This window comes from Heterodontus francisci, chromosome 17 (assembly GCF_036365525.1).
Source record: "Heterodontus francisci isolate sHetFra1 chromosome 17, sHetFra1.hap1, whole genome shotgun sequence".
In the NCBI taxonomy this organism is placed as follows: domain Eukaryota; kingdom Metazoa; phylum Chordata; class Chondrichthyes; order Heterodontiformes; family Heterodontidae; genus Heterodontus; species Heterodontus francisci.
This window is the reverse complement of record NC_090387.1, coordinates 41416343-41441645: the sequence shown is the minus strand read 5'-3', so window position 1 is coordinate 41441645 and position 25303 is coordinate 41416343. Positions and strand designations below refer to the sequence as shown.

The 25303-nt window shown below is 42.5% G+C and overlaps 2 long non-coding RNA genes across 4 annotated transcripts in view; one reads left to right on the top strand and one right to left on the bottom strand.

Annotated features, from left to right (window-relative positions):
• Nucleotides 1–872: 872 nt before the first annotated feature.
• Nucleotides 873–10815, bottom strand: LOC137378873 (uncharacterized). Its single transcript, XR_010976689.1, has 4 exons — nt 10729–10815; nt 4459–4846; nt 1816–2149; nt 873–1531 (listed from the first exon to the last, which is right to left on the bottom strand). It is a non-coding gene; the product is annotated as an uncharacterized lncRNA (long non-coding RNA).
• Nucleotides 10816–11199: 384 nt separating this feature from the next.
• LOC137378871 (uncharacterized) overlaps nt 11200–25303 on the top strand; it is a 64989-nt gene continuing 50885 nt past the window's right edge. For 2 of the 3 annotated variants that reach the window (XR_010976686.1, XR_010976685.1), the window contains exons 1-2: nt 11200–11693; nt 24252–24328. This is a non-coding gene — a long non-coding RNA (uncharacterized lncRNA). The remainder of the gene's footprint in view (nt 11694–24251; nt 24329–25303) is intronic. The other variant, XR_010976684.1, reaches the window with a different exon arrangement.

Genomic DNA, 25303 nt, shown 5'->3' with positions numbered 1-25303 from the left:
ATAATGGACTCTAGCATTTTCCCAATGACAGATGTTAAGCTAACTGGTCTATAGTTTCCTGCTTTCTGTCACCCTCCTTTCTAGAATAGGGGCGTCACATTAGCGGTTTTCCAATCCACTGGTACCCTACTGGAATCCAGTGAGTTTTGATATATTATGACCAATGCCTCCAATATCTCTACAGCCACTTCTTTTAAAACCCTTGGATGCAGGCTATCAGGTCCTGGCGACTTATCTGCCTTTAGTCCCATCAGTTTGTCCAGCACCTTTTCCCTCGTGATAGAAATTGTTACAAGCTCCTCCCTCCCATTTACACCTTGCTCATTATTGTTAGGATGTTTATAGTGTCCTCCACCATGAAGACCAATGCAAAATATTGGTTTAAATTATCTGCCATTTCCCTGTCCCCTGTTATTAATTCCCCAGTCTCATCATTGACACAAGTCAGCATGTCAGGTACTGATGGGGGTTGGTGAGGAGCGGTGGTGGGGTTGGGGGGCGGGTATACAACGGGTGAGAAGTGGAAACACTTTTTGTGGAATTCCCACTTTTACATCTCCCTTTGCATTAACCCCCTCAAGGGACCACCACACATCACTGCTACCATTGTGCTGGAGAGCAGCTTGGTTCAGATCAATGGTGCAGGGCCAAGGCTAAGGTACCTGTCATCCAATTGAAGGCATTATACATATTGGTATTCAGAATCTGCACAACCATGGTCAAGGCATGTATAGGCTCATTTTATTGCCATGTTTGATGTACCATGGGATTGGTCACTCCATTCATGCAAGGAGCCATTACTGCAATACCCAGCGACATCACCCCACTCATGCTCGAGGTGGACTCCTCCATTCTCTCTGATTGATCAATGCGTCGAAGGCCTGTCAATATGTTGCAGATTTTCTGCTGCCCCTCAATGATTATCCTTTTCATTGACGGCTCCCTGGTCCAGCATCCGTGCTAAACTGAGCAGAGTTTAGAGAGGACTGTGACCTTCAACATGGACTCTCCACTGCTGCCCCTGCCAGGACCATCTGCTCTTGCTCGCTTAGGAAGTGTGAGTTATTAAGTAAAAACTCAACTATCTGTCTAACTGGTCCCACTGAAATGTAAAGTATCTGAGTCGGTGCAAGAGTCTTGTGATGGTGCAACATCAGAAGGAATTAGCTTTTCTGAGGATTCGTCATCGTGATGTGCAGCAATTGCTGTTGCATGCCTGAAGGCCCTTACAGAAAAAAAAGATGTAAATTAGTACTGGCAAGGTAAGAATGTAGCAACTTATCATTATGAAGATGATCATATTTCACTTGATGTTGAAATCAAGTTAACATTTCTAAGTATTGTATGACATATATGTTCATTATATTCGATTCTGTCATCAGGTTGCTGTTGGATCCCCATCTCCGATGGCCAGCGATGTTAAAACTCCATTGATCTCTGGAGCCTCCTCCTCTGCAGTTGCTAGTTTTAAGGTCTGTGGAGGACCACCTCTGGTTTTCTCCATCTCCCTGGTGTTCTGTGCTCACTTCTCCTGCAATGGGGAAAAGAACAGTCCTATCAGTGAGTGTAATGGCCTGTGTTCACCCAATGGATGGGGTGCATTTAGTGGGGGTGACTATCAGAGAGAGGAATGAAAGTGCTTAAAGATAAAGGTGAGTGGGAGTGGTGGATGAATAGATGTGCATGTGAGAAAGTGCATCGGAACAAAAGGATAGTGCACTTGCAAGGTAGTTGGGTGTGAGGAGTGATGTCATGGAGTAGAGGCAGAGTCGGTGTGGGGTAATGCAGGATGTAGGTGAATTCAATTGTACTCACCTTTCCTGACCTGGTTAGGTCATCAAAGTGCATCCTGCCCTGAATCCAGGACTGCAGCACAATGCTCCATCTGCTGACTTCCGGGCCTGCATCCAGCCATATCTCCTCACTCCCCCACAGCACATCAAGGGAGGCGTCATTGATGCACACAACAGTCTTTGATCATCCTGACTCCATTCTCATTGTTGGTCTTCTATTGTTCCAAACTTCCAAGTCCTCCAAATTCCATCTTTATATTGGTTCTTCAATTACTGGAATTGAGATTGTCTCATGTGGGTCCTCATTACGCACACTGCCGAGCAATCGATGCCAAACCCAGAAGTAAAATGGTAAGCTGATAATAAGTAAAAAATAATGAGGTGGCTGTGTTAAAATGCTGCAGACAAACAAACTGAAATTACGTCCAGTTTTCACACACAATATAGGAACCCCTCCCCCACCCCTCCACTACCCCGCCCGCAGTCCCAGCATGCCTCCAAGTTATCATCAGGTCCAACGCTATTGAAAGCTAACCAACAAGCTCAAACAGAAGTGTGTCTGTATGGTTGTCAGGTCAGAACAGAATCCACAATATTACCCCCTGTGATCAACTAATCTGCTGAAATTCACCATCTAAGTGTTGAAAATGACCACCTGGGCAAGTTACCAGAGCTTACCAGAGGTCTTTCAAAACGCACAAAACTACTGGATTTTCTAATAAACTTATGCCATACGGCACCATTTTGTATAGAACTTCAATAGAAAAATACTGGCAGAACTAATAGAAAGAGTGCTAGAGAGTATTTAAATAGCAATTTTGACAGTAATCTGCTGGCATACAACTCAACATCATACCACTGACTATATCTGTTGAGGAATAACCCTATGAATCATTACTAACTGGGGGTTAGCCAACTGCTGTATGAAAATATTACTTTTATTTTGTAACTTTCCTGTAAATCTCATTAGAGGGCCATTGTATTCTTATAAAGTGTCTGAAAAGAACTGCACAATGTCCCAACTGTCTGTATGACAGTCTTGGACTGCAAAATCATCACTTTCAAAAACTGCTTCAAAAACAAAATAACCTTCGGTTATATAGGATTCGAGCAATACTCCAAAAAAGGCTGATACAAAAACAGAGTAACTTGTGGTTAAATGGATTTATGAACATAAAAAAGGGACAGAACATTTTATTATGGAATCCCTCGGTGTTTCAAATTCACTATCATAGGCTGAGACTTGTGGTCATTGAACTGAATACCACATAATTAGGAGACTCCAAAGACCAAGATAAAGTACAAAATTATACAATAGGTACTGTTATCAAAGCCAATAGAGGTTCAAGTAATTATGGTTTTGTCATAAAAATTTATTTTTAATGAAGAGCCACCCCCATTCTCACTGTGATAATTGTGGCCTTTAAGTAATACATGGATAGAGAAACTCGCTTTGCACGCGAGTAATGTTGTGTTGTAATTAGCATGTACATCAGATTACCATGGATTACAGTGTATCTGTGGCTAATGACTACCTATCAGCAGCTTTGTGATACTATGTTTCCTAACGTTAGCAGCAGAATCCAGCAAAAAAACATTCTGTGCGGCACATACTGAACTAACTGCCAGGCTTATTAGAAAATGAATTACTAAATTTTGCACAAGTTTAAGATTACTCTGTACAAACAGTATGTTATTGCACGGTCAGTATTGTTATTGTTTCATCCTTACACCCATAAATAATTTGGCCATAAAACACAACCATAAACGTCCTTGTAATTGTGTGAGAAGAAACTGTATATATTTGAGATTTATAGAAAGAAGTCTATTGCAGTCATTTTATCTGAAAGATTTTCATTTTTTTAGGTCTCCCTTGGCATTGCTCACAGCTAGGCCAGATCCTGGAGGGTGGTTTCTGATATTTAACGAGGCCCTGCTCTGAGGTCCCAGAAATCTCACTCTGACATATATGGGGTAGATTTTCAACTTGCCACCTGGCTGCAAAACTGGCATTGCAGATCAGACGCCTATTACAGATACCACTCACTTTTCATTTCCTTTGAAATCAATGAAAAATCTACCCCAGCATCTAAACTGTGGCCCTAGTTCAGATGCTAACAGTATTCTCCCCTGACTGATCCCTGGGGTTGTGCCTGGGAAGGAGCTGGGCAAACCTAGCCTGGAATCAGAGCTGAGAGAGAAAGAGGAAACAGAAGCATATCTGGTGCAGAGGCCAAGCATCTCCTTGGCTTCTCATCTGAGCTAATTGCGAATGAGTCAGCTGCTTTGATTTTATTCTCACAAAGATCAATGAAGTAGGTCTAAAAGTGAGGACAGATTATGCTGAATGCTGGCCATTTGTAGACCCAACTGCTCAGGAACTGAAGTAGTGAGCCAGCATGCTTATGTGATAGCAGAGAAAGTTGACGAAACTGAAACTGAAGGGTATTAGGTATCCGGGAAGCAAAGGACAATGGGTGTTTAGGCTTTGGAAACCAATGGCATCCAACCCAGCTTGACAGACTAGGACCCTGACAGAAGGGAGGATTATAATGAGGCTTACCTGATTATTTCCACCATACAAAGTCAGATGATCAGGCTCTCCAGCCCCTGAAAACCCAGCAAATAACCCCCCCTTGTATGGAAGCCACATTAAACTACTAACCTTTAGAAATTCTTTTGAGAGGTGACCCAGGTGACGTTCCTGCCTGATCCTTCAAGATGGGCCCCACTTCAAATAAGGAGATGGCTGGTACACCTCTTCTCACTAGGCATAGCAGCTATCAATTGATCATTGAGCCTTTGGTAGCCAGGGGCCAAGGAAATTCTTGGTCTGGTTGTCCCCACCCTGGTTCTGCCCCTTCTGATGTGGAAGACCATATTTGGGATGGATGGAGTTATGGCAGGAGTACAAAAGAAGGACCAGACATTCTTGGGGCAGTTATGTTTAAAGCTTCGTAGTGGTGTGGATGAAGACCTGCCATGATGGTTGTATCTCTCAATTCCTTTTCCACAGAGTGCTGATTGGTCAGATTATAATTTGGTGGAATGTGCTGGGAAAGAAAATTAATATGATCATTAAATAACAAAAGTAGAAAACAACCAGTTTGATAGAAAAGAGAGAGAACCAATGAGAAATAAGACAATTGGCAGGAACAGGAGCAGGCGATTCAAGCCCTCAAGCATGTTTCGCCATGCAATTAGATCATGGTTCGTCTGCACTTAACTTGATTTCCCTGCCTTTGCACCATATCCCTTTATGCCCTTACCTAATAAAAATCTATCTTGGTTTTCCATTTTTTAATTGACCTAGCCTTTTTGAGGGAAAGAGTTCATGACAAGCATGTCTCCTCATATACCTCAGTCACACTTTTCATTACATAAAAAAAAATTATATAAACGATTCACTTCAACTTACAGGAGTACACAATAAATTAAAGTAAGGATGTATGATTTAAATACTTGATGACCATTGTCTTTAAGTAAAAGGAAATCAAATTATTTTACTCCTCTGAAAATTACATAATAAAACAGCGGGAAAGAAGCTGCCGTGCCTTTGGGGTAATTTTGACTTTTGGTGATAGTGTAAAAGGGGCAATACCAGCTCAGCCATCTTTTAAACACTTTGCCTGATTTTTGTTCCATTAACTTTAGGAGAGGTGTTTAACTGGTGGGGGTGGGGGGTGCTGAGCTAATGTCTCGCGTTTTACACTATCACCCAGAATCAAAATGACTCCCTCAGTCTTCTCAGTCTTTAATGATATATATATACATAAACATAATTCTATGGCATAAATTCAGAGTTTTCCTTGTAGGTAGTCATCTTACACCTCCAGAAAATGTGTGGTTCTATCCAACACCAGAAGAGAGATGTAAATATTTGTCAGGTTCACTTGAAAAGTAAACAAGTGTGATTTAGGAGTGATAAAGGGCAACATTTACACTAGGGGATCAAAAGAACAGAATGTAAAATGCTATTTGTGGGATGAACTGTGCATCCTATCCACTAGAACCCAACTGCTAGCAGCACTAAGTATTCGATCTCATTACTGAACACCTTTTTCAATATAATGCAGTGTTAGTTGCTTAGAATTTCCTTCTAAAATCCAAAAGTCCTTTCACAGACAGTAGCCATTGTTTCTGATAAGCACAATACACAAGGCAGCAACATTGTCATGAGTTACTTTCTATGATATAATAAAAAGAAAAAAAAAGTCAGGCTTTCCGCTGTCCTTTAAGATATTTATCCTTTTCCACATGGACCCAATTTAAGGACGTGGCATTAATGCAATAGAAACTAGCACAAAATTGTGCAAACTCCCAGCTAAAAGGAATTTGAAAGGGAAATTCACATTTCCTTTCTTAATTCCATTTGAAAACAATGAAACTTCCCACAACAAAAGTACTATATGTATCTCAATAATAACTGTAAGGCAAAATAAGACATTATAAAGTACATGCTAACCTACTTACAGACAGTATTGCTCCCTAGAGTCCTTATAGCCTTACACCTTCTTTATAGGAAAAGCTGAATAGGTAAATGGGTTACATCAGCCTCAGAAATCAATGTGTATACTCTGTTCTCAGCCACAGAGGAGCTTGTCGAACCCATTTTATCATAGCTCTAGGAGCTGTATTGATCTGACTGTTAACTACTCTAAGGTGGCTAACAATCCAATGAAGATGCGTCCATATGTCCATCCTCAAACAGTCTGCTCTCAAAAGCCCTTTCAGAACATGTGATTGCATGTTAAATTACTTCTGTGTCTACTTGATCAGACCTGACTACTCTGGGGCCTAAATGCTATTAATTACTGGAGAGTTCAGCACTAATATAGTTACATGATGTTAAAGTGCAGAATGGATACGCCATTGCTAAATGCATGAATTTACAAACTTAACTATGCCTGGAATACCAAAGGCATCATGCTGTTACCTAAGATACCTTTTTTTATTTATGTATGCTTCTTGCATTCATGTGATATGCAGATCACAGTTCCTGTTAACATCGCTCAAGAATATGTTCTGTAGTCCATACGATGACATCCAAATAATTTTAAAATGGTTATTTTAAGACAAATATTAGCCAAATATAAAATGAAAATACACAACTATTTTCTAAACATCCACATGTTCAACAATCGATTTTGATGGGATACATGATGCACTTGTGCAATGCTGGGATAGGTCAAAGCATCTATGATCACTGCATTTATGCACATACACACAAACTCACTTTGACCATTTTCAGATAGATTTGCATACAATAAGATCCATTTGTAAAAAGAGCTATTAGAATACTTTCATGTTACTGTGGCTGTCCTGCTAGATAGACAGGATGAGAATCTCCTTTCTGTGACAGCGGTGATTCCTAAGCAAAACGGTTTAACTGGTTGTAGCTGGTTCCCAAAGCCCACAATTTCACAGCACAATATTTATCCAACTGCCCTTATTGATCCCCTTTTACCAATGTAATGTTACACATTTTTGGCTACCTGTAAATGGACCTCCACTCCTGAATCCAGCAATATGTGTCATCAAGCCAGCTTGACTCACATTTTCTCATTTTGTGACCTAAACTGTAAACAGATTTGTCCCAAGGGCCACTGATCCCATTATATGTGCCAGGATCAGCCTGCTGGTGAACTCTGGAGCAGACCTTGTCAAAGCATGTTGTATCAGGGAAGATCATCTCATTTAAATAATAGGAGGGGGTGCCTACTCAAATTGAGCTGCATCTTCTGTGCCAGCTTGCCAGGAGAGGCTGAAACTTGTAGTCTAGGATTTCAGGTCCAGGTGAGAAGGGTGACAGGGTGACGGTGAATAAACATCATCTATATGCCCTCCTCAACCTCCTGAATATGTTTGTCAAAAGTAGCCACCTTTGTTTTAACAATCCTCAGCGCCTAAGCCATGTCCCAGGCCTGGGCTCATGATTGGGCACCACTTCTGCAATCAACAGACTGGTCCTCCTGCTTTCACTCTGCGCACCTGCCAACTAGCATCCTGTCAGGCCAGGAAAGAGGAAGCTCCAGCATGGGAATTGACTCCTGTGCCAAATCCTCTCTCCACCACTAGCCTGGTTCAGGATACACCAAGTCTTCACCACGATAAGCAGAAGCTGGCAGGGAAGCCTGGGGCAAGCTGCCTTCAGATCCTGGCCTAACTTGTGACCCTTCTGCTATACCCCTGCTAGACTTATGGCAGGAATATTTAGCCATGCTATTTTAACATCCAGGCTATTTTAACACTATGCCACATTTACATTCTGCCAGCCAGCTGCCTGTCTGAAATGGGTATAAGGAAGCAGCTGGTCAGCTTCTGCTTTTCCATGTCCCTCAAAGGTACATTTTAAACTTACCTTTACTTCTGCTTCTGCCCAGACAGGTTTTAATAAGCAAGATGGTCGTAGTGGCCATCCCATTCAGTCAGTGGTTAAAATGCTACTGGGGTCCTAATGACATCACAGGACTCCAAATTACATGTATTACTGTAGCTCCTACTGAATCAGGCAGGCACCTCAGCTGCCTAAAACAAAGGGCTCAGTTAAAGTAATAGTGGTTAGGAATGTTTCAGAGAAGATTTCAGCTGCATGGCTGCCTCTGGGCAGAATAGGGTAAAGTCACCCCCTGCAAGTAGTATCATCATCTGTCAATGAGCTAAAGGTATGACATTTAGGCCCCGATTTTAACTGCCCCCACCTGGTGGAAATTAGCCAGATGGGCAGTTAAAATAATAGGAGTCAGTTACCCCTCCTATCCCACTTCCTTCCCGCCATGCCTGTATATTAACCTGCTCTTTAAGCATGTTAAGTATGACACCAACTGGAAGGAAGTGGGTCAAACTTTTACTATGCAGATCAGGTCTGATGATGTTACCAGGACCTGCAATTTCAACCAAAGGCATGAGCGATGGAGCAGTGTCAGCTTTGTGCCGGGCAAAACATACCAAGAACTGAAAAGATCCAGAAGGTAAGCTTTAAATTTATTTTTCTGGTTTCTTTGTGGGCCAGGAGTGTTCCTCCAGGCCTCACAATGAGGTCTTGGGCCTACCTTGAACTGGGCTATTCTACCCACCTCCCCAACTCCTCACCTCAATCAGAGCCAAGCCCCACGCTTTCTGCGGGGATTGTTCCCAGCTGTGACCTCCTACCGCAAATTCCCACTCCCACCACTGGCCAGGCTGTCAATCTGGCCAGTTTCACTGCAGCACTCTGCAATTTTTTAATTTAATTGAGAGGCTGCCAACTAGATCCCCGGCCTTGGCAGATTCATTGGCGACTATCAAGCTCCCCTGCACCCTACCCACCTCCCCATTAATATCAAGGCTTTAAGATTTAATGCCGTTGATCTTTAAATGAAAGATACTGTAACAAGATATATGCTGAAGTTTATGCCTATATATTGTATCATTTTAAAACAAAATCTGAACAAACCAATTTCTTAGCATTATCTAATGAATGACTGGATACATACTAACATGGTTAGGGATGTTAATAAATGTTATTCGGGATGCTTTGCACCAGATAAAGGCATGTGGGGATATCAAGCAAGCAGCATTACTAAGCAAGTCAGTATGCTTCGGCATCCTACCAATGAAGGTAGAGGCCATATTTAGGTTTTCTATAATTATAAAATACTGCACTGTAGGCTAGAGAAACATAGGGCACAATTCTGCATCCCAAAGTGAGAAAGTGTAAAATAAAATCATCTAAATTGAGCTAGCGTTGCTTTTTTTCTAAACTACTGGGCAGAGATCAGTGAAAAGAGCTTCAAAGATGATCGAATGCTGAATACACAAAAAAGCACCCCTTGTCCTCGGCATCATGAGCGAGCACGGCCTACAACATAGTTACGCTAGTCACATCAAGATATTCTACTGCGTATTGGTCGGTTTTATTTCAGAACCTCACGGCAGCTGGAAGTGCCTGCTTCACACAGAACTGTGATAATCAAGTTTGGGTTGAAATCAATGCAGCAAAATACAAGCACTGTAAATATGAACAAATGCATCATTTTGAAAAAGGTCTTCCCATTATTGATAGCAATGAGAATCAAAGTCTCATAAGTTCCATTGTACTAGTTGTGTCATAATGTCACCAGTAGGTCAACTTCATGATTCAGAAAGTGCAGCTGCTGCTTTTCCAGTGAGGGAAAATTTGCCACCTTCACATTTCGACAATTACTATGGTTACATTTTCTGTTTCCTGCATTGAATTGTCTATGAACTAAAATATACATATAAAGTGTTTTATTTATACTGTTTGAACCACTTCATATATATTTTTTCTTTAAAGTTTAGGTCGTATTCAATCCTCCCTAGGTCGCCCTTCAAGGAAGGACTATTAAAGGATATTTCTTTTTATTTCCCAAAGCTGGTTATTTAGGTACTTGTCATCTATTGCTGTGGCCCTTGTAAAGATAATCCAGATGTCTGCAAATTATAGGAGTGAGAGATGGCATTCTTCCGTTAATGCCTCGCATGTATATATCAAAACAGGCAGCTGAACAGTTAGGCTAACCTTCCCATAAAATCACATTTCCTTCTGATATCATGCAGTTTGATAACTTGTATCCATATTTCTGCATCATACATTTTAGAATGAATATAGGCTGCAATTATGCCAGAAATACTGATTTATCTAAAGTTAATTAGACGGCAATAATTCTGTTGGTCCATATTGTGCAATTAGAAAGCTGTTGAAAATAAAGCCCACACAGTGGGCTGAATTTAATGAGCCCTCGAGCGTTGGAGGTCGTGGCGGGGGGCCTAGAAAATTCTTCCAGGCGAGGCCCGCCACAACTTCCAACGCCGAGAAGACCCCGCCGCATTTTACTGGCGGCGGTGAGGCCTCGGTGTAGCTCCCCCGCCACTCAGCAGCGGGTCCTTCATTTTAATATGCAGATTATATTACATTTAAAGAATAATTACCTACCTGGTAACGACGGCCATCGCACTCTGATATTCCGGCTGCCAACCAGAACTCCCACGCCTTCAGAACACTGTTCGGCGTTCCGAGGCGTGACACTGCTGGGGTGGGGGAGGGGGGGGGAAGTGCACATTTCAGGGCTGGTGGTGGGGAGTGGGGAAAACAGCTCCGATTGGATGTGGGGATGGTGGGAAAAGGTTGAGGGTCAAAGATGCTGAAGTTGGGGAGTGAAAGTCTGGTTTTCAGGGGGGATGGGTTATTTTATTAATTGATAACTCAGTGGGGGGGGGGCGTTGGAAATGGAATTGAAAGTATCTCTGAAATTTTATTTTTCATTTCTGGGTGCCTGTTCCTTTAAAAATTTGATTCTACTTGAAGGGCCTGAAGCCTTTTTAAAATGGCGCCTGCGCGGTGGCGCCAGACGCCATTGCGTGGAACGGAGTGGCTGCCCCCTCTACGTCATTGGGGTGGCTGCTCCACCCCCTCCATTTAAATGAGCCCCCATGTGAAATATCGCAGGGGCTCAGCAACAGCGCATCCGTGCCGGAAGACCGCTAAGATCAGAGCGCACAGTCGCAATTTGTGGTGTGCTCATAAAATTTAGCCCTGTGTTTCTTAGGGGTGACAGGAAGTTTTATTAGTTGAGCACTGCACTCCTAGCCAAAGGGTTGTGAGCCTGAATCCCGGTTTTGCCTGTCATTTGAACTTGCCTGCCCTCATTACACTGTTTTACCGGTGCTAGGCTGAGCTGTTAGATGGAGCATTGCTTGACAGTGGGATGCTCTATCTCAAGGCAGGAAATAGCCAAGCCTTGCACAAATGGCATTAACAATGACTCTGAAGAGGTCTGTGGCCTGACTTATCCTCATCTTCCCAACTCAAGAAGGACTGTGCCAAGTGATGAGAATATGGAACATTGACAACAGGTTAAAGTTTAATATTAAGCAGATTTGTCAACCAAGTACTCACAGGTGAGATAATCATTTTTTTTCCTTTTTGTAGCTGATCTTTAAACAAGTATTTTGTTTACAAAAGCTGCTGCCCTCCTCTAAACAGCCAGTTCCAGCTCCAGGATTTTCAGTGTAGAGGCCATACTAATTGTAAGCAAAGTGTTTTTGGAGGATCTCAATGTCAGCTATCTTACCAATGTGATGTCTGAAGGATAAATTTATGGACCCAGGAAGATAGCAAAAGTGGGTTGGAAATGAATTACACACTAACATAAAATTATTCTTAATTATACGTTTGTTTAAGGCTTTGAATATATTACAAAGCATTATCAAAGATTATGGAAGTATTTCAGCTCTATTGAGGGCTCTGCTCAAGTTCTAATTTATCGCTAAACCCCAGGAATGTATTTGAAAGCAAGCTTGGATTAACTTTCTCTCTTAGCTTCCTCCCACGTGAGTAAATGCAAGACTCTTAGTGTCTTCTCATAACTTCATGATTGATGTGTTGTCATGGGGATATTTTCCTCTGTTCACTATTTGTGATGATACCACAAACATGCTCTTCATACTCATGTTTACAATGTCACTATAGACAGTAAATAAAGTAATTTTCCTGCAGCTGGTGTTACAGAAGTTCCTGTGTGCTTTGTTAAATCTATTTCTTGAGGATTTATTTTTGAAAGATTGAAGAAATGTCAAACTTTGGGGTTTTCAAAGGGTGTCATGTAAAGGCCACTTGACTTTAAAAAACAGTCCCTGGAAATGTTTTTTAAAAGGGTCATTGAGAAGTCTTGTGAGGAAAACAAGCCTTTCTGGGGAACCACCTGACTTACAACTCAATAAACAACAGAGAACTTTGGACACCTGGAGAAGATGTTTACTAAGAAGTGACAAGTCAAGATTGATGGAAGTCAAAAGGTTGACCTGTTGTCAGTTACAATTTTGAATTGTTCTGAGTTGGGGTGGAACTGTATAAAAAGGAAGAGAACATCCAAGGACAGAAGAGAATACCCAAGGAAAGAGAGAAGACCACAACCCAGCTCAGCTTTCCAGAACCTCCCTAAAAGACCCTGAGAAGTCCACGGTGTCAACCCATCTCATCTCCTGTCTTTGAAGAAACCCTGCGTATCGAATGTGTAGGAACTAAAACACCTGTTGCTGTATTTCTGCTGTAAGACCTGTCTGAAGCCTCTGTAGTTGCATCTCTTGGAAAGCCTACCCAAACTGATCATCAACATCGCCTGGAAAGAACTGTTCCAGGAAGATCCCAGTGACAGCCATCTATACGCATTTGGAACGCCAAGCCAAAACAAAAGACATCTTTCCATATCTTCTCTTTTTTCTTCAAGAATGCACAAATATTCAGCCTAAGTGGATTTTTTGTCTTTTTTTGTAACAGACTACAACGGGGGTACTTGTGTGTGTGTGCGCGCACGTGTGACAGGCTAAGGTAAAAAAGAGAACTTTAATATTCCAATCTGTGTGTTTATGCTTTACTTCATTACTGGTTAAGACTTGTTTTATAATAAACTAATAATTTTGTTGTTTATTAAAGAAACCTGGTTGGTGTGTTTTATTTTGCGATCAAAATAGAGTCTATGATTGACCATATCGGTTAATGGGAAAAATGTTAAATATAGAGTAGTGGAACTAGAATAAACAGTGCACTCCTCCTGCCTCGGTCCTAACATCAGAAGTACTGGGCCGAAAATCATCTCATGCTACACTGGGGCGGAGTGTGTCACAGCTCCCATGTCCCATTCCCAGGTTCCAATATTTTCAGAAGCCCAGAAAAATAGTTGCAAATATTTAAACTTCTTCAAAAATTAAATGAACCTTTTTAGAAGGCAGCATAATCACGTTTAAAAAAAAATGCTGTCCACATTTAATTATTGATCATTTTCATTCAGGGCCACGAGCATTCAAAAAACAATGATCATTCCCTCCACCAAGCAAAGTATGCCTTTTACATGAACGTATCATGTTGCCCTTAAGCTACTGAAGAGACAAATCGAGAGACTTAACAAACAAGCACTAAGCATGTTATCAACATAACCTATTTCACCAACATAATCTACAGTGTAAAACGACACTCTTCAAAAGCTTTCAAATTGGGTCAAACTTTCAAAATAATTGTTCAACTTCAGATCTTTTATAACTGATGCGAAGGTTCTGACAGTGCCCTGAACAAATTAAATTGACACAAAGAGAAGGGATAACAATCAAAGCTTGATTTAATACAGGTGTTTGGATTTATAGGCTGCCACAGCTGCCTGGGCAGTGACAGCTGTTGATTTTATCATTAATACTAAGCTATTACAGACTCTATAGTCTTGGGACAGTGCAGCCTTCCTGTTAGCAACATCTCCATGGTTGATAACATTTGGCTGAACTTTCAGATCTTAACCTCCCTCCTGACGTTTACGGTCAAACCAGTCTAAAATGATCAGAGGAAAATGTGCACAGTGGGGAGACAAGTAAAATAATATTGACTAGACTGTTCATGACTATTAGCAAGAAAGAGCAAGGAAGGGGGAGAGCCCTATAGCTTGACAGGCTTCAAGATAATCAGGGAAAAATCAAGTCAACACATTCATCCTTAGGAAAGCAAGGCTGCTGAGCACTGTAGGTCATTGTACAAAGGAGAAAAATAAAATAAAAACAGAACTAGGTTAATAAAGTTTTTATTTCTCTGTTCATACCCATTTTGTTGTCCAGATGTTATCAATTTACAATAAAGCCAAAGATATAGGGGATAATTTTAATGTTTATCACTGGGCAGAAACAAGGTGATAAAGAATCAGCAGTTCGTTTTACACCTCACCTGGTTTTCTTTCTCATTGACTCCAGTGGAAAAGGCAATCAAGTGAGGTATAAAGCAGGCTGCTAATATGCTAAAACCTATTTTTTGCCAGTGATTAAGTTAAAATGACCCCATTGAGTTTGAAGCCACGTATAACTCAGTAACTGAAAACATGTAGCACTTACATGTCATCTAATTTCTATCTTTATTAGTGAAATCTTTGTCAAAGCAATTTCTCTCTTTCATTAGTTTCTATAATTTACTCACTACATAAGAGTCAATTTACTTCTGAAATGCTCCTAAGTGCACCTAAAAAGTAGGTGCAATGCAGAGGGAAAATGGATACTAATCCCTGGCTTCCATTCTGATTCTCGTAAATACTGCTGCCAAACTTTGTTTATGTGTGGCTTTCCAGTATGTCCACCTGAAAACACCTGGAAGAGGATGCAGCAATGTGAATTTATATGCAAATGTATGTCAAATGTATTTACATAAAGATTTTCTTTAATGGTATAGATCTAGGACAAACTGTTCCCATTAAAACATAGCATGACTGCTTCCTAAATTGATTTAAGGTACTATAAAGGTCATTTTGACTTTGGACAATAGTGTGAAATGGCAGACATTGGATCAGCTCTCACCATTTTCATTTCCATTTCCATTGACTTCAATTTCTCTAAGCTAAAATGACCCCATCTGTCTCACAGATCAGGCCGGTATTGTTAAGAAAGGTCTTTCTTTTTAACATTTGGAATAAAACTAATTTTTCTGTTTCAGTACTTTTACTCTTAGTGATAGAAGCAATGTTTAGCATTGTAGATCTCTCCCCCTTTTGCTAGATGGCTTCTATAGAGACATATGAGGAGCAATAGCTATAAATCTCTTTGGCAATCACTGAAGAAATGTGGTTGGGTCTCTCCTAATCTACTAAGAATTATCTCCCTCCTATAGATCAGGAATTCCCATTCCCTACCCATACACCTGCTCCATTCCACCTTTGATTTAAAAAAGTAAAGCCTTAAGTCAAACCAGCACCATTTCCTATTTCCAGCATTCTTCATACCCACACTTGGGCAGATATTCTGTGAGGTGCAGTGGCAAGCCTAGTCCATTTTAACATGAAGTTGGTGGGCTGTCCACCCCAAAGGGGCTTCCAGAGGTAGCTCACCACGATTAGGCTGGTGCAATCTCGGGTGTCCCAGCAGCTGCCTGAGCAGCAAGGTAATCATTAGGGATAGTTTTAGGAACACAGAGGAAGTGGTGGGGAAGCCTAAGACAGAAGCAGGCCAAACTATTTTTGTGGGGTCTGGAGGAGCATTCCTACACATCTTTGCCCATAAAAATAAATATCTTACTTACCTCGGAGGTCTCAGCTTTTTCTCCTACAGCTTCTCCTGAGTACAGTGTCCAGAGCAGTTCTTCTGTCCAGAAGGCCATAAAAATGGCGTTGGAGTCTGATGTCTGTAATAAGAGCCCAATTAGAATAAATTCATGGAATTTCTGTATGAGTCAGGGAGGTACCTAATTTATAATGCTAATTAGTATCATTACTCCATGTATTGTACTGCTAAGGTGCAACCATTACATATTACATGGAATTATATGGAATGTACAGCACAGAAACAGGAAATTTGGCCCAACTGATTCATGCCAGTGTTTATGCTCCACATGAGGCTCCTCCCACCACTCTTCATCTAACTCTGTCAGCATAACCATTAATTTATTTTTCCCTCATATATTTATCTAGCTTCCCCTTAAATGCATAAATGTTGTTCATCTCAACGGCTCTTTTTGGCAGCGAGATCCACATTTTAACTGTGTCTTAACAGACCTGTCCCTTTAAGGCCACACAGTCACGTTGCTGCAATAGGAAATCCTGAGATCAATTACAAGTTAATTGCTTTTGGTGAGGGAAGTTTGCAGAATGCCAGGTGTTAGTAACTCTGGCTCTCGGTCAGTCAGTGGATAACAGTCTGGACATTTTGTCACTTATACCTTTTTAACCTGCTGTGGGACTTCATAGCTTCCAATGACTGCCTCTGTTCCTTTATTATTTATTGCATGTGTCACAGAAATTTGCAGTGTGATGCTTAAAGTATGCTGGACAGATGAAATGGACAGAAAATACCACTTTTAATGGCACATTAGTAAATATCCTGTAGTGTTGTTTATGTTGAGTTGATCCATACTGTGGTACTGCCAAGTGGGGAGATCCTAGGGATTGGAAGGATGGAATCAATGGATATCCTTGGATGTGGCAGCATTACAGGGGAATCCTGAGAACTTGAACTTGGGAGTATGGAGAATAAGTTGAAGCTCAACAATAGTACGGGAGTCAAATGTAGGGATTTGTCTGCAGTGGAGAGCTTCGGGTTTAGTATTGTGAAATAGATAGCTCAGATTTACGATTTCTCATGATAAAGATATGTAAAGCAAGGTAGCGTAATTGCTCCTATTCTCTGAGTTAGGTTTTTGCTCCGAACTCAAAAATTAAGCCTTTAATGATAATTTAAATATAAAATTATACCCTGAAAGCTGCTAAGATTCACTAACAATGTTGTTCTGAAATCATTAAAGGAACAAAGATCCTCAACAATCTCACTGTATCATGAGGAGGCACACCTTTCAGTTGTACTGGAAAATATTGCACGTGCTCACAATGCAAACATTTCAGGAACATCAGGCACAAGTGTAGCTGTTAATATCCTTCAGGTGTACACTCCAGCCATTGCTATCTCAAAATTGAATGAGAGTCCTACAACTAGTGTTACGGCCCAGTAAGAAAGGTATCTAGGGGTCCATCTCAGCCTTCACCTGGTCTTACTGTAACAGGATTTAATTTAAAACACACCGTGTTTTTAGCTCCCCCTTGGTGAATCCTTGTTCACCGCTTTCCAATTATAAGGCAAAGACTCTAGCACAAACAGGCTTTCTTAGGTTTAAAGAAGAAAAGTTGAAATTTATTAAACTTGAACTTAAACTCTAATCTGGGGGTTAGTGCCCACGGATACATGATGCGCCCACGCTAGCACGCATATGCGATACACACATGCAAATAGAGACAGCAAAGAGCAGAAGAAAAATAAAGTGGAAAAGTTTGAGGTGATATATGAAGAGGTGCTGTTACGGTTCGTCGAGCTCACTGTAGAGTCCTTGATTGTAGGTAGATCTTGCTTTTCGTTGGGGCCCAGTATTCTTCTTAAACCTTGTTCGCTGTAGGAGGCTTTTCTCTCTTGGGGGTCATGTGTCTTCAGTGGAGTCAGAGGTTTGTGAGAAAGAGATGAGAGCAGGCAGACAGGAGAGGCTGTGGTGAGTCAGCCAGGAGAGATCTTCTCAGTCCAGGAGCATTCTACTTTCTGCCCAATCTGATTGTACAAATTCAAAAAACTCAGATTGCCCAGAAGGTTAGTCATGTTACTAACTGGTTTGACCATGTCCATTTGTGTATTCCGCCATCTTAGCAGTCAACCTGGAATGCGAGCTCTCCTATCTTCAATGTCTGGTGATCAAAAGTCCATTGTGGGTTGAATGTGTCAGGGAATGGTCTTTTGTCCTTTCCAATCACTGTCTGTTAATATGCAAATGTCTTTCCAGCCTACGGTCCATTGTAGGTTGAATGTGTTAGGGAATGGTCCTTTGTCCTTCCAAACACTGTCTGTTACTTTGCAAATGTCTTTCCAGCCAAGATTTGGCAATTTTTTTTCAAAGCAATCCTTTCTTCACTCCAGTAACAGTTTAAAATCAATGTTCATGATAAAAATTAATGTGCCCCATTCTTGGCAGGTGGGGGCTTAGCATGACACTAGTGTAGGATGCCAATTTGCATTTTAAAAGTGACTATAGGTACATGTGTAATTTTCCCAGGTATCATGTTAGATATTTTTGGTGAGCACTTTTGCCATCAGAGGAACAGATCTTGATCCATATCAAACAGCATGCCCCTTCTGCTATTCGCAATCGGCAAAGTACTGACTATACTCAACCATCCAGTACTTGCAAAACTCAGAACACAATGTCTAACATTAGATATGATTCTGCGATTGGACAGCACTTACTGAACAATCCCAAGCGTGCTAAGAATTACACTAACAAACAATTTAAGATTATCAGTCAGGCTCACAAAGTAGCTCACTTACATTTGCGAGAAGCTACATATATTCACAGGCAGGGACCTGTCCTCTGTAGGAAAAAGGAACATGTCCAGATGTTGTGCCTTTTTTGAATTAAACCAAGTGTGGAGGACAATAGTTCCCTGGTGCATCCTCTATGGCAATGCTTCTACCAGAGTTAACTTGCCAACCAATCAGCACCATTTTCTCATGCAATATAAATTGTTGCACCCTTTGGAATTTGGCATTCTTGCACCTGTCCTGATGAATGAAAGATGAAAAGCTTCAACAGCTTGTCTCTTTTTTCAGCAACACTCAAGATCTTGATCCCTTAGATTATGCCTGAGAAAACAGAATTTCTGAATTAATAGGTTTTCCTATTATTCTTGGCCTCAGAACATGTCCAATACGAAGATTTCTGAGAAAATGTCTCTGCTGCTTATGGATAAGTGACCTGGTTCATGCTGATGTCATGCTGACCTTGTCCTTTACTTCCTGAGTTCTGTTTGTGTTTTGTCTATGATAAATACGTAGGCCACTGAATTATTCCATAGTGCCCATATTTTCAGCACTATGGGCACCATTTTGGTTCCAAAATTGCATCCATGTCACACACACATACTTCTGGCACAGCTCGCACTGATGCCATTTTGAGGGCATTAGCGCAGTCATTTAACAGCGTGTGCTGGAGATATTCGGAGTAGGCAGATCATCATGTCAGTCAGCGTGTCATGCTGATTTGATGTCAGCGCTTCCATTTCTACCTCACTTCTCCAGCCAACACCCTCTCTTAAAACTTGCACAGTTGAACATCTGTTCAGCAGCAGGAAGGGATCATCAGCCACTTTCAGATGAGTTGCCGATTGATTTCTATTAGTTCCATCTGAGTTTATAGAAGTGCTGTGATCTTTCTAGTGCTATTTTAAGTTGGTGAAGTCGACAGGGAATGGTGCTGCACATGGAGAAAACTTTGGGTCTGATTTCAAGGATTCTGGTCAGATTGCTTGCTTCCAGTCAAGGGTGCTGTAGTTACCAGCCCCCTTGGAATGCAGCATTACAGGGAAATTGAGTACAGGCAACAACAGAACAGGAAAAACTGCTCACAGATGGAGAGGGAGAAGGTACTCATTGAAATGTGGCACCTCTTTCAGGCAGACCTGCTGCCTCAGAGCACAGGAGGCTGGAGCAGGCAACATCTGTAACATCCCCTAGTTTGCCATCCACTGTTGTATAAGGGAGATGCCTGCTATTCTTTATGTCAGCAGAGGGGAGTACATAGCATTTTAGTACATCTGGCCAGCAAGAAGATGGTGGATCGTGCATGTGACTTCATCAGGGAAACAGGCTTCCCTATGGTGCAAGGTGCCATCGACTGTTCACACGTGGCTTAGTGGATTTCACATCTAAATGCAGAGATGTGGTTAGCACCGCAGCCTCACAGCTCCAACGACCCGGGTTTGATGCTGGGTACTGCCTGTGTGGAGTTTGCAAGTTCTCCCTGTGACTGCGTGGGTTTCCTCCGGGTGCTCCAGTTTCCTCCCACAGCCAAAGACTTGCAGGTTGATAGGTAAGTTGGCCATTGTAAATTGCCCCTAGTGTAGGTAGGTGGTAGGAGAATGGTGGGGGCATGGTAGGGAATATGGGATTAATGTAGGATTAGTATAAAAATGGATGGTTATTGGTCGGCACAGACTCGGTGGGCCGAAGGGCCTGTTTCAGTGCTGTATCTCTATGACTATGACTGTGACTATGTATTGTAACTGCTCAGCTCATCATACAGGTAAATGTCAGGTCCCTGGCCGCAGTAATGATGCCTTTATTCTGCGCCAGTCCACCACATCAAAAGTATTTGAACCACCACATATGACCAAAGGGTGACTGCTGGGCAACAAGGGCTATCCACTGACCCTCTGGCTCATGACTCTGGTGCACAGCACAACCATACGTGGGCAGCATGCATCGAATGAGAGCCATGCTGGCACACAAAACATCACCAAGAAGACCATTGAGGTATGTCACAATTTGTAATGGTCTGCTGTATCCTCCACAACCTGATCATCATGAGGGCACAGCCAGGGGTACGGTGAGGAGGATGTGAAAGAGGCAGGAGAAGGAGGAGGAGAAGGAGGAAGGGAGGAGGCAACCATCACAGCACTTTCCAGCCGGACTGTCCATTATCAGCTCATCGGACTGTAGTAACATTGAACACAGCCCAAATTCTCCATTCAACAACAGTCTCACACATTACCCTCCCTCCGTTACTGATCCTCACAGCATCCTCTTGGTCACAATGCTGAAATAAAAGCCACCACAAAACAACCATTCCAAACCAACTTTACCAAACAAACCATCCAATATTCCATCCAAAAATCAACTAAGCACTCGTGCATTCCCTTAGTGCCTGTCTTCCGTGTGTCTTTGCCTGGTTACGTGTTTCTACACAGTGCTACCCCAGTAGCTGCAGCATGACTGGTGAAGGTTGTTGATTTTCAGTGGAGGAGACTGCAGATAGTCTTGCAGGATGCCCTCGAACAGCTCTGGCCCTAGAAGGCCCAATGTCAGCATGGGTGGCTGCAGTTTTGGGCTGGCTGGCTGGTTGACAGATAACAGCAAAGGCACTGGCAGGGTGGAAGTGGTGGGAGAATGAATGCTACTGCCATTCCTTTGGGGCAGCACCTCAGCAATCCCAGTATTCTGTTGCAGCACTGATTGCTGGGCTGCTGTGAGACCCTGGAAACCACTTTGAGTACTGAGATCCACAGCCATAATGGCAGCAGTCTAAGCAGCAAGCTATGTGTGCATGACTTCTGTCTGAGCTTCCACTGCAGTACTAAGACATTGAGAGGCTTCTGCTTGTGCTGCAATGGAAGCTGAGGCATCGGCCATCAGACACAATATCACAGTTGGGTCTCCAAGTGTTCTCGTGGAGTTGGCCATCACTTACACGCTGGAAAGGATCAGCTCCATGGCCTGTGCTAAGTTAGCACTGGACTCCTCCATGCTCCTTGACAGTGACAGCAGGCTTTTTGGCAGACCTGCCAATGCACAGAGCATTTCATTGTGTATACCCATCAATGTTTTTCTGTACGCCATCACATCAAAGTCCTCACCTGAGTCCTCAGCAGCAGAACACGTGTGAAACCTCACCCTCCAGGGAGCTGGTACCTGCGATAACCTTTCCCCCTAGCTTGGTTGCAGTCCACTCATGCCCACTGGCATACCGTATGCAGATGTTACCTCTCTGCACCCTACTGAAGTATGCGTGGTGCCAGTATCTGAACTGGTGGCTTCAAGTGTGAGATCGAGCGACAGTGTTTCATCATCATCAGTCTCATGCTCCTCTGGCCCTTCACACTCCTGCACCACTGCCTGGCCGGGTATCAGTTCTTGGATATCTGAAAGGAATAGTTTTGCGGTGAGACGGGGAGATGGGAGCAAAAGGTGCATGCTTACACCATCTGCAGCTTGTAAATCAGAAGGGATTGTGGTATGAGGGGGAGTGGGATGTGGGAAGGAGAATTAGGCAGGAATACACCCTCATCTTCAATGGGTACAGCCCCTCTGCTGCCTCTGCCTCAGTTGTGACCAATGATGGCGAGCACCACATCTTCCATCAGGGCATGGAGTTGTGCTTGTCTCCCCCGCACCAGTTGGTTGCTGCTGCCTGAGAGGGAAGTGTGTCACTGAGTGTGGTGCAATTTGTTTGGGTGAAGTGCCTGTCATGGTTGAATAGCTGGCCATTGTACAAGCTGTGAGATGTGGATGTGAAGTTTACAGCAGTGCTAAGTGAGTGAGGGTGAGGTTAAGCTATGAGTGTCAGTTATCAGTCATGGTTGATCGAGATTGTTGGTAGGTGAGTGAAGGGGAGGTGGTGAATGGAGCAGTGTCTGAGGCTAGTGGTTCATTTGTAAGGATATGGAATTTGAAGATACAGTCACTGACCTTGACCACCTGTGTAGGGTCATTGAACTTTTGACACCGCATCCTGGTCCTCGGGGCTACACTGCTGGCATTGACCGCAATGGCTGTCAGCTCTAACTACCCTCTCTGTGTCTGTCTGGAGGATCTCCTGGCCCACTGTGGATAGAAGACCCCTCCCCACCTGTCCACCTCCTACACCAGGCCTCCAGTGCTGCATCAGAGAAACTTGGAGCATGCTCTCTGCCGTGTTGAGCCATTACTCTTGTTCTTTCTGCTCGGACACTCTTTCCCAGCAACTTCCAGCATATGCTGTAGCCAGAATGCACCTCCCACTTAGAGGTGCAGGCTCTTTTTAAATAGTACAGGCTAGGTTTAGTTGGTGCTAACCTCACACAAACTTGGGCCCCCTGTTGAGGCATGCAGTTACTCAACAGCACGCTTAACAGTGAGCTGCATGCTACTATCATTTACATTAGCAGGTAGCACAAAGTTTGCGAGCTGCCTACATCAGAAGGAATGGGCATAGTTAATCATGGATCGCGATCCCCGTGCCCATTTTCAGGCCTTATCCAATTTTTCCCCTGTAGTGTCTATGACCAACCTTCTACTTAGTAAATTGCATTGGCTTTTTCATTCATGACGGATTTTGTTTAAATCTAATAGGCAATGCCAAACATTTTGTATTCAAGTAAGGTGTCTGTGATGGTTATTAACCTTAGAAGTTAGGATAATCAACTTCTCTTCATAAGATCTGCATTTTTCTTCAATGTAGATTTTAGCATCACAAGGTCACAGCATGGCCTCAGATACCTGCAGAACTATCATTTTCCTGTTCTTCTTCTTCTTTGGCCCCCTTGTCTCGAGAGACAATGGGTAAGCGCCTGGAGGTGGTCAGTGGTTTGTGGAGCAGCGCCTGGAGTGGCTATAAAGGCCAATATTAGAGTGACAGACTCTTCCACAGGGGCTGCAGAAAAAATTGTTTGTCGGGGCTGTTACACAGTTGGCTCTCCCCTTACGCTTCAGTTATGTCACATGTTTGAGTATGATTATGATTGAGATTGTTGCATTCATGAGTTCTATTGTGTAGGATCTTGGAAATAGGAGCATGAGTAGGCCATTCAGCCCATCGATCCTGCTCCGCCATTCAAACAGATCATGGCTGATCATCTTCCTCTAAGCCAGTTTTCCCCACTTTCCCCATATCCCTTCATGTCATTAGTATTTAGAAATCTATCGATTTATATCTTGAACATGCTCAATGATTGAGCTTCCACAGCTCTCTGGGGTAGAGAATTCCACAGATTCACCACCCTCTGAGTAAAGAAATTCCTCTTCATCTCAGTCTTAAATGGCCTGCCCCTTATTCTGACACTGTGTGCCCTTGTTTTAGACTCATCAGCTAGGGGAAACATCCTATCCACATCTACCCTGTCATGCCCTGTCTTGCTGTACCTGCATCCTAGCTTTTAGTGACTCATGAACAAGAACACCCAGGTCTCTTTGGACATCAACACTTCCCAACCTCTCACCATTTAAGAAATACTCTGCATTTCTGTTTTTTCTACCAAAGTGGATCACTTCATACTTATTCACATTATATTCCATCTGCCATGTTCTTGCCCATTCACTTAGCCTGTCCAAATCCCCTTGAAGCCTCCTTGCATCCTCCTCACAACTTACATTCCCTCCTAGTTTTGTGTCATCCGCAAATTTGGAAATATTACAATATTTATTTTGTGTGAACAGAACCACTTGACCTGCAGCCTCACGGTCCTGGTCTACAATGGAACACCTCTCAATACACTATCAGCACCAGGGAGAAGGTAAGAAATATTTTTGTAAATAGCAAAATAGATAGCTGTACAAAAACTATAGTCTTGAATGATAAAACAAAAACAAAAAAATGAATTACCTCCTTAAATTCACTGTTAGGCATTTTATAGTCAGTCACAGAAATACTGTTTAGAGTATAATTTCAATTTGTTACTATTATGCAAAGGATGAGGTTTAAAGAACAGTGGCAGTAGAGCAGGGCTTAAAATGTATGCATGATGGTTGATGCTATAGAAACACCAGCAATTGGATAGCACCAGATTTCTAAGGAACATTTTAATCACAATGGGCTGGAAGTTATTGAAAAAAGTAATGTTGATAAACAATGCACATCATTATTATGTGCATTTTGACCGGAAACTTGTGGCGAGGATGAAAAACCCTGTAAATTGGAAATAGACAACTTGCACCACTCCACCATTCCATTTTTTTAAGAAGTCATCCTTCCATTAACTGCCCCAAGTTTCATGAAGTTGCTGCATTTGCACACTAATTGAACATTAAACTCATCACAGAAAGTTAAGACCAGTAATTAATAGTAGTCTTTTGATGACGTTAATACAAAAGGCAAAGTACTGTGGATTCTGAAAATCTAGAATATAAGAAAATGCTCTAAATACTCAGCAGGTCAGGTAGCACCTGTGGAGAGAGAAACATAGTTAACGGGGGGAATTTTACGCCACCCCAGCGAGCGGGATGGTGGCGGCAGGGTGTGGGGGGGGGGGGGGGGAAGTGGGGACCTAAAATAGAGCAGAAGGCTCTGGGAGGCCTTTTTAGGTAGGGCGGCGGGGGCAAAAAATGGCCCACCCGCCCCAGGCCAATCAAGGCCTTAAGTGGCCACTTAACGGCCACTTAAAGGCTGTCTACCACCTCCACGTGGATTTTGCGCGTGGCAAGCGGGGGGTGCCAAGGACCAAAAGAAGCCACCTGGCAAAACCAGACAGCTGCCATGCATCCCGGGGGGG